The sequence below is a fragment of the Neovison vison genome, chromosome 1 (genome assembly GCF_020171115.1).
Source record: "Neovison vison isolate M4711 chromosome 1, ASM_NN_V1, whole genome shotgun sequence".
In the NCBI taxonomy this organism is placed as follows: domain Eukaryota; kingdom Metazoa; phylum Chordata; class Mammalia; order Carnivora; family Mustelidae; genus Neogale; species Neogale vison.
Genome location: NC_058091.1, coordinates 147,928,652 through 147,938,847, shown reverse-complemented (window position 1 = coordinate 147,938,847; position 10,196 = coordinate 147,928,652). Strand labels below are relative to the sequence as shown.

Genomic DNA, 10,196 nt, shown 5'->3' with positions numbered 1-10,196 from the left:
TCTTAAAAAAAAAAAAAAAAGGGGGCGCCTGGGTGGCTCAGTGGGTTAAGCCACTGCCTTCGGCTCAGGTCATGATCTCAGGGTCCTGGGATCGAGTCCCGCATCAGGCTCTCTGCTCAGCAGGGAGCCTGCTTCCTCCTCTCTCTCTCTCTCTCTGCCGGCCTCTCTGCCTACTTGTGATCTCTCTCTGTCAAATAAATAAATAAAATCTTTAAAAAAAAAAAAAAAAAAAGACTTTCAAGCTTGTGTATGTGAGATGCAGATAGCACATTTGTCCTACATGTCCCCCTGGGCCAAGTTGACAGGAGTTAATTCTCAGTCATAATTAGAACCTATACCTAATTTTGGTCTTCTTTTCTCACCTGATTCTAATAAGAGCTCTTTGAAACCCCTGCTGTCCTCAGGTTCCATAGTGTAGTGGTTAGCACATCTGCCTTACACATAGAAGATCCTGGGTTCAATTCCCAGTGGAACCAAAAGGCTACCTTTGGCTTCCATTCAAAAGAAATTTGGGAATTCTCCTTTTCCCTCCAGAAGCTGAGATAACGGAGGGCCCAGTGGGTTGCGTCCTCAGTTTCCCTTTCTGGACACTCACTTGATTGGGCATGCAGTCTTGTATTATCAGAGGAGTTCTCTGCATTTCCTGATGGCCAGGGAGAAAACAGTTACAAACAAGCCTGATCAATAACAAATGTGGAATACTTTAAAATAGTACACAGCCAGAGGCTGATTGAAAAGATTATTCTAATTCTGTAGTAGTTACAATGTTAAAGATTTATAATTGCAGAAACGAGCATCTATTTTAGCAAGTTGAAGCAGCAGAGGTGGAGAAATGTACTTAAAGGAAACCCAAAGTCTTTGGTCCCAGAAACTGGAAGTCTCTAGTTTTCATGTAATTAGATGTGTGTGGTTTCCCACAGAATGAGATTTTAAGGAGGGTAGATCAGACATTTTTTTTGTGGTTTTGTAAGGAAACACAAACATTCACATGCTTGTGGACAGAAAAGTTGTTACACTACCAATGTGAGAAAATTTGACACTGTTAAATAAAATGTAAGGACACTTTTTCCCAAAGCACTATGTAATTTTTAAATGTCTCATAATTTGGGTAGTGATTTAAAACCTGAGGATAGTAATAATCACTCAGATCTGAATTTTCCAACATATTAAAACACACGCACACAGCAATAAAACCATACCTTCTCCCTGACTAGAAGAGAGGACACTACAAACTTCAAGTTACTTGTAAGGAGAACTATAAACAGCCAATCCTAGAAGACCTACCTTCAGGAGCTCCCAAAGGTAAGTCTTTGCAGGGAATGAAAGGAGGTCCAGAAATCTATCTAGAGGTAAGAAAATCGGAACAGAGAGGCTAAGAATCAGCTAAAATTCCCCTCCCCTCAAATAGAAATTCCACTCTGAGTGAGGAAACACTGAAAAGGGCTCCTGGTAGGTCAAAGCACTGTCTACTGGGACAGAATGTGGAGGTCAGCTAGAAATAAGGCAGTAGCGGCACAAAGGAAAAGAAAACAAGAGGGAGTAGCTCCCTTTGGAGACTGGATGGTAAAAGAAAAATGAAGAAGTGGATTCAAAATCCTGCGAGACCGAAGGAGACAAAAATCTGAAGACACAGAAATTTTTCCTCGTGGACCCCCACCCCCTCTCCCAAAGACATCTATTAAAGTCACCGTATTGTTATGTAGGGATAGAAGCAGTTGGTCTTGAACTAGGAGTTGTGTAAATTATCCCAAATCTCTTCACACAATATCTGAATAAACTTTATACAAAACAACTACAAGAAAACACAAAATCAAAATATTGTAGCTGTTGAAAATTCTTCCAAAAATGAAAAAGCAGAAGAAAAATTTAACACAGCTCTCATCTGAAGGAGTTTCCTTTTATCTGCATTTCAAAAGGAATTTTAATGAAAACAAATTTACAGACTTACATCATGACATTATTGAGTATTAATAACTATAATTTTATACTGAAGGGAATAATCTGCTAAAATTAACACAAAGTTTATGTTCTGAAAATCTAAAACCACTTGTGCATAAATAAATAATAATATAAAAAAGTATATTCTGAAAGTGTAACCTAGTTTAAAAGTATTGTTTAAAGTATTTTATTTTTTTTTAAGATTTTATTTATTTATTTGCCAGAAACAGAGGGAGAGAGAGCTAGCGAGCAGAGGCAGACAAAGAGGCAGGCAGAGGCAGAGGGAGAAGCAGGCTCCCTGCGGAGCAAGGAGCCCGATGTGGGACTTGATTCCAGGACCCTGGGATCACGACCTGAGCCGAAGGCAGCTGCTTAACCAACTGAGCCACCCAGGTGTCCCTTGTTTAAAGTATTTTAAATAAAAGTTAAAATACTAGTTTAAAAGTATTTAAATAAAAGTATTTAAAACTATTTAATCTAGGGGCAGCTGGGTGGCTCAGTGGGTTAAAGCCTCTGCCTTTGGCTCAGGTCATGATCTCAGGGTCCTGAGATCAAGCCCCACATCGGGGGGTCTCTGCTCAGCAGGGAGCCTGCTTGCCTCTCTGCCTACTTGTGATCTCTGTCTGTCAAATAAATAAATAAAATCTTAAAAAAAAAGAAAAAAAGAACAAATATATCAATCATATCATATATATTAATAGGCTTAAGTCATACGTTAAAATGTTTTCAAATTGGCTCGTGGAACAAAACATAACAATATGTTAAGATACACATCCAAAGCAAAATTATTCAGAGAAGAAAAGAAACAGAATAAGGTACACCAGGAGGAAGCCATAAAAAATCAGGGTTCGTGATCTTGACATGAGATAATTTTGAATTCAAGCACCCCAAAATTAAACATGACAAAAGAGATCAGTTTTGAATGTTAAAGGCTATGAATCCAATAAAGTTAGAACACTTATACATTGTTACATAAAGAATGTACCAACTACATTTATAAAATAAAAATTATGGAAGACACAAAAAATAGGTTTCAGAGCAATAATAATAAAGACTTTAAAAGGACACCTTCAGCACAAGATAGGTGAAGAGAACTCAAATAAGAAAGGATATAGAGAAAAAAAAAAAAAAGAAGAAGAAAGGATATAGAGGGGCGCCTGGGTGGTTCAGTGAGTTAAAGCCTCTGCTTTCGGCTCAGGTCATGATCTCAGGGTCCTAGGATCCAGCCGCGCATCCGGCTCTCTGCTCAGCAGGGAGCCTGCTTCTTCCCTCCCTCTCTGCCTGCCTCTCTGCCTACTTGTGATATCTCTATCAAATAAATAAATAAAATATTTTTTAAAAAAAGGATGTAGAGAAGCAGGGCAGCATAGTCAAGAAGGTAAACCTTATGGATATGAGATGACTAAATTATAACCATTACCGCTATTTCTGCTTCTGTACCTTCGCTTGCTAACCCATGAGGAGATGGAAAAATACCAGCAGACTTTCTATAGGCACTCTGTAACCTCACAACCCCCGCCCAGAATTGAACCTGGCAGAGTGGCTGCTCCCCGACCCCCACCTGGCACTGGGCGGAGAGATAACAGTCAACTGCCGCCAGAGAAACCCCCACCCAGAATTGGACGTGACAAAATGACTGCTCCCGGACCCCCCACCCAGCTCTGGGTGCAAGAGATAATAACCATCTGGCACCCCGCGGCTTGACAGGGAGACCCCCGCCAATCCTGAGGTGACACATACCCTAGCGGTGCCAACCAAGCAGTTTGAAGAATGACAGCCCTTTGACCTAACCAATAATCTGTTCCCAGCCTTTTCCCGCTCTGTAGAGCGCCAGTCATATTATAGAGTTCCTTTTTTATTTTCCCGCGGTATGTGGCGATTTGTTACAAGATACTATGATGTATGCTAAGTCCCTGCCTCCCCAAATAGTGTATGAAAAGTGCTGTGATCCTGAGCTCGGGACCTCTTAGCGTCCCCGGCAACGAGTGTGCGGAGGTCCGGGTTCGAACTCCTAATAAACGACCCTTGCTGTTTGGCTTTGACTCTGGACTCTGGTGGTCGTCTTTGGGGGGTCTCGGAATTTGGGCATAACAGATATTTATCCAATTTATAACCTCCTCTAGAGAATATGCATTTTTCTCCAGGGAACACTGACAAACCCCGGTGAGGTAGCATGTCACAAAGGGGGCTCCAATGCAGAGTAAGTTCCTTTAAGCAGAATCGTAAGAACCAGCACCCTGGTCCTAACAGGAGCCTGCTGTTTTATAAGACTCAGCCTTGGGGAGAGGAGTAGGAGACCTAAAGATCTCTGGGTCGCAGGAGTCCAGCTACATAGTTATCAAACCATTCTGAACATCTACAAACACAGCAGAAGATCAAAGAGAAGAAAAGCAGCGATTCTAGGAACAGAAAATCAACCACTTTCCAGAAGGTAGGACGTGCAGAGAAGTGAATCTGAAGTGATGGGAAGAGAGACGCGGGGGTGGGGGCAGGAGCCGGGTCCCAGGAAGCGGCGGAGCAGCGAGCACAAAATCAGAACTTTCAGAAGTCTGTTCCACTGAGGGACGTCACTCCAGAGGCTTAGTGGGGGGTGGGGGTTGAAGCCCTCAGGGGGACAGTGTGGTCTCGGGACCTGTGGGGTCACAGAAAGACCGGGGCGTCTGAGTGCAGCAGCGCTCCCACGCATCTGAGTGGGGAAGCCAGCTACAGAGACGGGGCCGAGGGGTGGCTCTCCGCTGGGGTTACCTTAAACTGTGATCCGGAGCACAGCTGGACAGTTGGACAGCAAGTTCGAGCAGGGACCCCACAAGTGACAAGTCTGGGGAGACTCACCAGGAGGAGCAGGGCGGCAGGAATCTGCTGGGTCTGGAGACTCCAAACGGGGCCATGCGCCAGAGACAGAAATGCTCGGTCACAGGCCAGGTGAGCTCGGAGTGTGGCTAAAGACCAGGGAGACTGGAAGGACTGACAGCTTTTCTCTGAGGGCGCACTGAGGAGCGGGGCCTGGAGCTCTCGCTCCCACTGGGCAAGAGACTGGGCGGCCGCCATTTTCGTCCCCGTCCTCCAAAGCAGTACGGAAAGCACTCAGGGAACAAAAGGTCCCGAGACCAAAACTGCGCAGATTTCTTAGCCCGGCCCCTGCCAAGGGCAGTACAATTCTGCCTCCAGCAAGGACATCTGAGAATCACAGCAACAGGCCTCTCCAGCAGAAGATTAGCAAGACCATCCAGCCAAGACCAAGCTCATCGATCAATAAGAACTGCGGAATTCCAGAGATACAGGAATGAAACACATAGAACTCATGGCCTTTTCCCCGTGATCCTTTAGTCTTACAAAGTTAAATTTTAAAAAAAATTATTATTCTACATTTTAACTTTTCCTCTTTCCTATTTTAACATTTTTAAACTATTTTATCTAATCAATACCTTTTTAAATCTCTTTTAAAATTTTCATTGTTATAGTTATATTCTATCCCTTCGTTGTATTTAACCTTATTTTTTGTATACATATAGGTTTTTCTTTCCTTAAAATTTTGGGATACAGTTTCTTCTAATAGATCAAAATATACCCTAAATCTAGCACATGGCTTTGTTCTAATCTCCAGCATGAACACATTCTTTCCTCTTTTTTCAACCAACTTCTTATCAATTCCTTTTTTAGAATCTTTTAAAATTTTCATCTTTACAGTCATATTCCATCCTTTCATCGTGTTTACCCTTGTTTTGGTGTATATATATATATAAGTTTTTCTTTCTTTAAAGTTTTGGGAGGCAGTTTCTTCTATAGACCAAAATATACCCAAAATCAAGTGTGTGGCTCTGTTCTATTCACCAGTCTAATACACATATATATGTATGCATAATATATCTATCTAGATATATATATGTACATGTATATATATATATATATGTGTGTATATATATACACACACATATATATAAATATATATATATATTTTCCCCCTCCTTTCCTCTCCCCCCAGTTTCGGGTCTCTTCTGATTTGGATAGTGTAAATTTTTCCGGGGTCGTTGCTACCCTTCTGGTATTTTGTTCTTGCATTCATCTATTCTTATCTGGATAAAATGACAAGGCAGGAAAACTCACCTCAAAAAAAAAACCAAAAAACAAAAAACACAAGAGGCAGCACCGATGGCTAGGGACCTAATGAATATGGACGTTAGTAATATGTCAGAACTACAGTTCAGAATGACGGTTATCAAGGTATTAGCTGGGCTCGAAAAAAGCATGGAAGATACTAGAGAATACCTTTCCAGAGAAATGAAATCCCTTTCTGGAGAAATAAAGAACTAAAATCTAATCAAGTTGAAATTTTAAAAAGCTATTAATGACCTGCAATAAAAAATGGAGGCTCTTGGGGTGCCTGGGTGACTCAGATGACTAAGCATCTCCTTCAGCTCAGGTCATGATCCCAGAGTCCTGGGATTGAGCCACATCAGGCTCCCGGCTCATGAGAAGCCTGCTTCTCCCTGTCCTTCTGCTACTCCCCTTGCTTGTGCTCTCTCAGTCTCTGTCAAGTAAATTAGTCAAATCTTTAAAAGAAAAAAAATAGGAGGCTCTTATTGCTATGATAAATGAGGTAGAAGAAAGAATTAGTGATGCAGAAGACCAACAACACCCCGTCATCTCTAATAGTAAAACTTACAAGTCTCAGTGACAAAAAGAAAATCCTGAAAGCAGCTCAGGACAAGAGATCTGTAGCCTACAATGCTATAAATATTAGATTGGCAGCAGACCTATCCACAGACACCTGGCAGGCCAGGAAGGACTGGCATGATATATTCTGAGCACTAAATGAGAAAAATATGCAGCCAAGAATACTATATCCAGCTAGGCTGTCACTGAATATAGAAGAGATAAAAAGCCTTTGGGACAAACAAAAACTAAAAGAATTTGCAAACACCAAACCAATCCTACAGGAAATATTGAAAGGTGTCCTCTAAGCAAAGAGCCTAAAAGTAAAAGACCAGAAAGAAACAGAGACAATATACAGTAACAGTCACCTTACAGGCAATACAATGGCACTAAAATCATATCTTTCTATAGTTACCTTGAATGTAAATGAGCTAAATACCCCAATCAAAAGACATAGGGTATTAGAATGGATAAAAAAAATAAGAACCCATCAATATGCTATCTGCAAGAAACTCATTTTAGACCCAAAGACACCTGCAGATTCAAAGTGAGGGGGTGGAAAACAATTTATCATGCTAATGGACATCAAAAGAAAGCTGGGGTGGCAATCCTTATATCAGATCAATTAGATTTTTAAGCAAAAGACTATAATAAGAGATGCGGAAGGACACTATGTCATACTTAAAGAGTCTGTCCCACAAGAATATCTAATAATTTTAATATCTATGACCCTAACATGGGAGCAGCAAATTATATAAACCAATTAATAACAAAATCAAAGAAACAATCAACAAAATTACAATAATAGTAGGGGACTTTAACACCCCCCTCACTGAAATGGACAGACCATCTAAGCAAAAGATCAACAAGGAAATAAAGGCTTTAAATGACTCACTGGACCAGATGGATGTCACAGATATATTTAGAATATTGCATCTCAAAGCAACAGAATACACATTCTTCTCTAGTGCACATGGAACGTTCTCAAGAATAGATCACATCCTGGTTGCAGACACATGAAAAAGTGCTCAGCGTCAGGGAAATACAAATCAAAACCACAGTGAGATACCACCTCACGCCTGTCAGAATGGCTAACATTAACAAGTCAGGAAGCAACAGATGTTGGTGAGGATGCAGAGAAAGGGGAACCCTCCTACACTGTTGATAGGAATGCAAGCTGGTGCAGCCACTCTGGGGAACAGCATGGAGGTCACTCAAAAAGTTGAAAATAGAGCTACCCTACGACCCAGCAATCACACTACTGTGTATTTACCCTAAAGATACAAATGTAGTGATCTGAAGGAGCACATGTATCCAAATGTTTATAGCAGCAATGTCCACAATAGCCAAACTACAGAAAGAGCCTAGATGTCCATCAACAGATGAGTGGATAAAGAAGATGTAGTGTAGATATACAATGGAATACGATGCAGCCAACAAAAGAAACAAAATCCTGCCATTTGCAATGATGTGGATGGAACTAGAGGGTATTATGCTAAGTGAAATAAGTCAATCAGAGAAAGACAATTAGCATATGATCTCTCTGATATGAGGAATGGGAGAGGCAGGATAGGAGGTCGTGCGGAATAGGGAGGGAAAAAATGAAACAAGATGGGATCAGGAGGGAGACAAACCATAAGAGAGTCTTAATCTCAGGAAACAAACTGAGGGTTGCTGGGGAGGGGAAGGGAGAGGGTGGCTGGGTGATGGACATTGAGGAGGGTATGTGCTATGGTGAGTGCTGTGAATTATGTAAGCCTGATGATTCACAGACCTGTACCCCTGAAGCAAATAATACATCGTATGTTAATTTAAAAATATACTTTAAATTGTTAAATGAGTAATAATTTTACTTTATTAATATTTTTTTAAAGATTTTATTTATTTATTTGACAGACAGAGATCACAAGCAGGCAGAGAGGCAGGCAGAGAGAGAGGAAGGGAAGCAGGCTCCCTGCTGAGCATAGAGCTGGATGCGGGGCTCCCAGGACCCTGGGATCATGACCTGAGCAGAAGGCAGAGGCTTAACCCACTGAGCCACCCAGGCACCCCACTTTATTAACATATTTTTATAGTAGTCTTATGCTTGATGTGGCACTCTGTATCTGTGTATCTATTGCTGTGTAATAAATTGTCTCAAAAAAGTTATAGTATGTGTAAAAATCAATTTAAAATAGATTGTAGACCTAAACAAAAGATTCATTTATGTAATTCTGAGAAAACAACATAGGAGAAGATCATCATGACCCTGGAAAATGCAAAGATGTCTTAGGATATCTTTGTATGTAGTATAAAATACAAACATCTGATCAAATATTCTCCATCAAAAGTAAGGAAATGAAAAGGCCAGTCACAGACTGTGAGGATATTCAGACATATAACTAAGAAAGGACAGGTATCCAGAATCTATAAAGGACTCTTATAACTCAGTACTAAATAACAAAACCCAAGAAAAACATGCATGAAAAAGCTGAACACACACTTCAAACAAGAAGATATGTAAATAGCCAATAAGTCTATGAAAAAATACTCATTATTAGTTATAGCAAATGCAAATTAACACCACAATGAGATAACACTTCAAATCCAGTAGACTGTCTAAAATTAAAAGTCTGAAAATATCAAATGTTGGAGAAGTTGGAGCAAATGGAACTCTCATAAAGTATTGTTTGGAATATAAAATGGTATTACCATTTTGGAGAACACTTGGTGGTTTCTTAAAAAGTCAAACATACGTCAAACAAGAAACCCAGTAATTCCACTCATAGGTATTTTACCCCCAAAGAAATGAAAATATGGGTGGAGGAAAAAAAAAAGAAATGAAAACATATGTGATGGTTAACATTACATGTCAACATCGCTAGGCCACAGAATCCAGATACTCGGTCAAATATTAGTTTAGATGATGTTGTAAAGACATTTTTCAGGTGAGATTAACATTTAAACCAGTGGATTTTGGGGTATCTGGATGGCTCAGTAGGTTAAGCATCTGCCTTCAGCTCAGGTCATGATTATGGGGTTCTGGCATTGAGCCCTGAGTTGGGCTCCCTGCTCAGGGGGGATTCTGCTTCTCCCTCTCCCTCCGCCTGCTGCTCACCCTGCTTGTGCTCTCTTTCTGTCAAATAAATAAACAAAATCTTTAAAAAAAAAACCCCATAAACTGCGGACTTTGCATAAAGCAGATTACACTTTGTAATATGGGTGAGCCTTGTCCAATCAGTTGAGGTCCTTAAAGAATAAAGACCTTCTCTCCTGAGGAAGAGAGAATTCTGCCAGCAGACTGCCATTTGCCTGGAATAACATCAATTCCTTTCTGGGTTTCCCCTCTGCTGATGATCTACCCTGCAGATGTGTATTTGCCAATCTTCACAATGGCCTGGGCCAATTCCTTAAAATCTCCCCCTCTCTTTTTCTGGGGAGCCTTGACTAATGCAACACATGTGCACACCAAGACTGTTCCATTAATCTTCACAGCAGTGCTCTTCATAATAGCTAGAACTGAAAACAGTGAAAATGTCCATTGACTGCGAGTAGAAAGCAAATGGTGATGCATCCCTACAATGCAGGAGGACCCCGCAATAAAACGGGATAAAGCCACTGATACA

At 40.8% G+C, this 10,196-nt stretch overlaps 1 non-coding gene across 1 annotated transcript; it reads left to right on the top strand.

The window, feature by feature from the left end:
• The first annotated feature begins 403 nt into the window (after positions 1-403).
• Positions 404-476, top strand: TRNAV-UAC. Its single transcript has one exon. It is a non-coding gene; the product is annotated as a tRNA-Val (tRNA).
• The last annotated feature ends 9,720 nt before the right edge of the window (positions 477-10,196 follow it).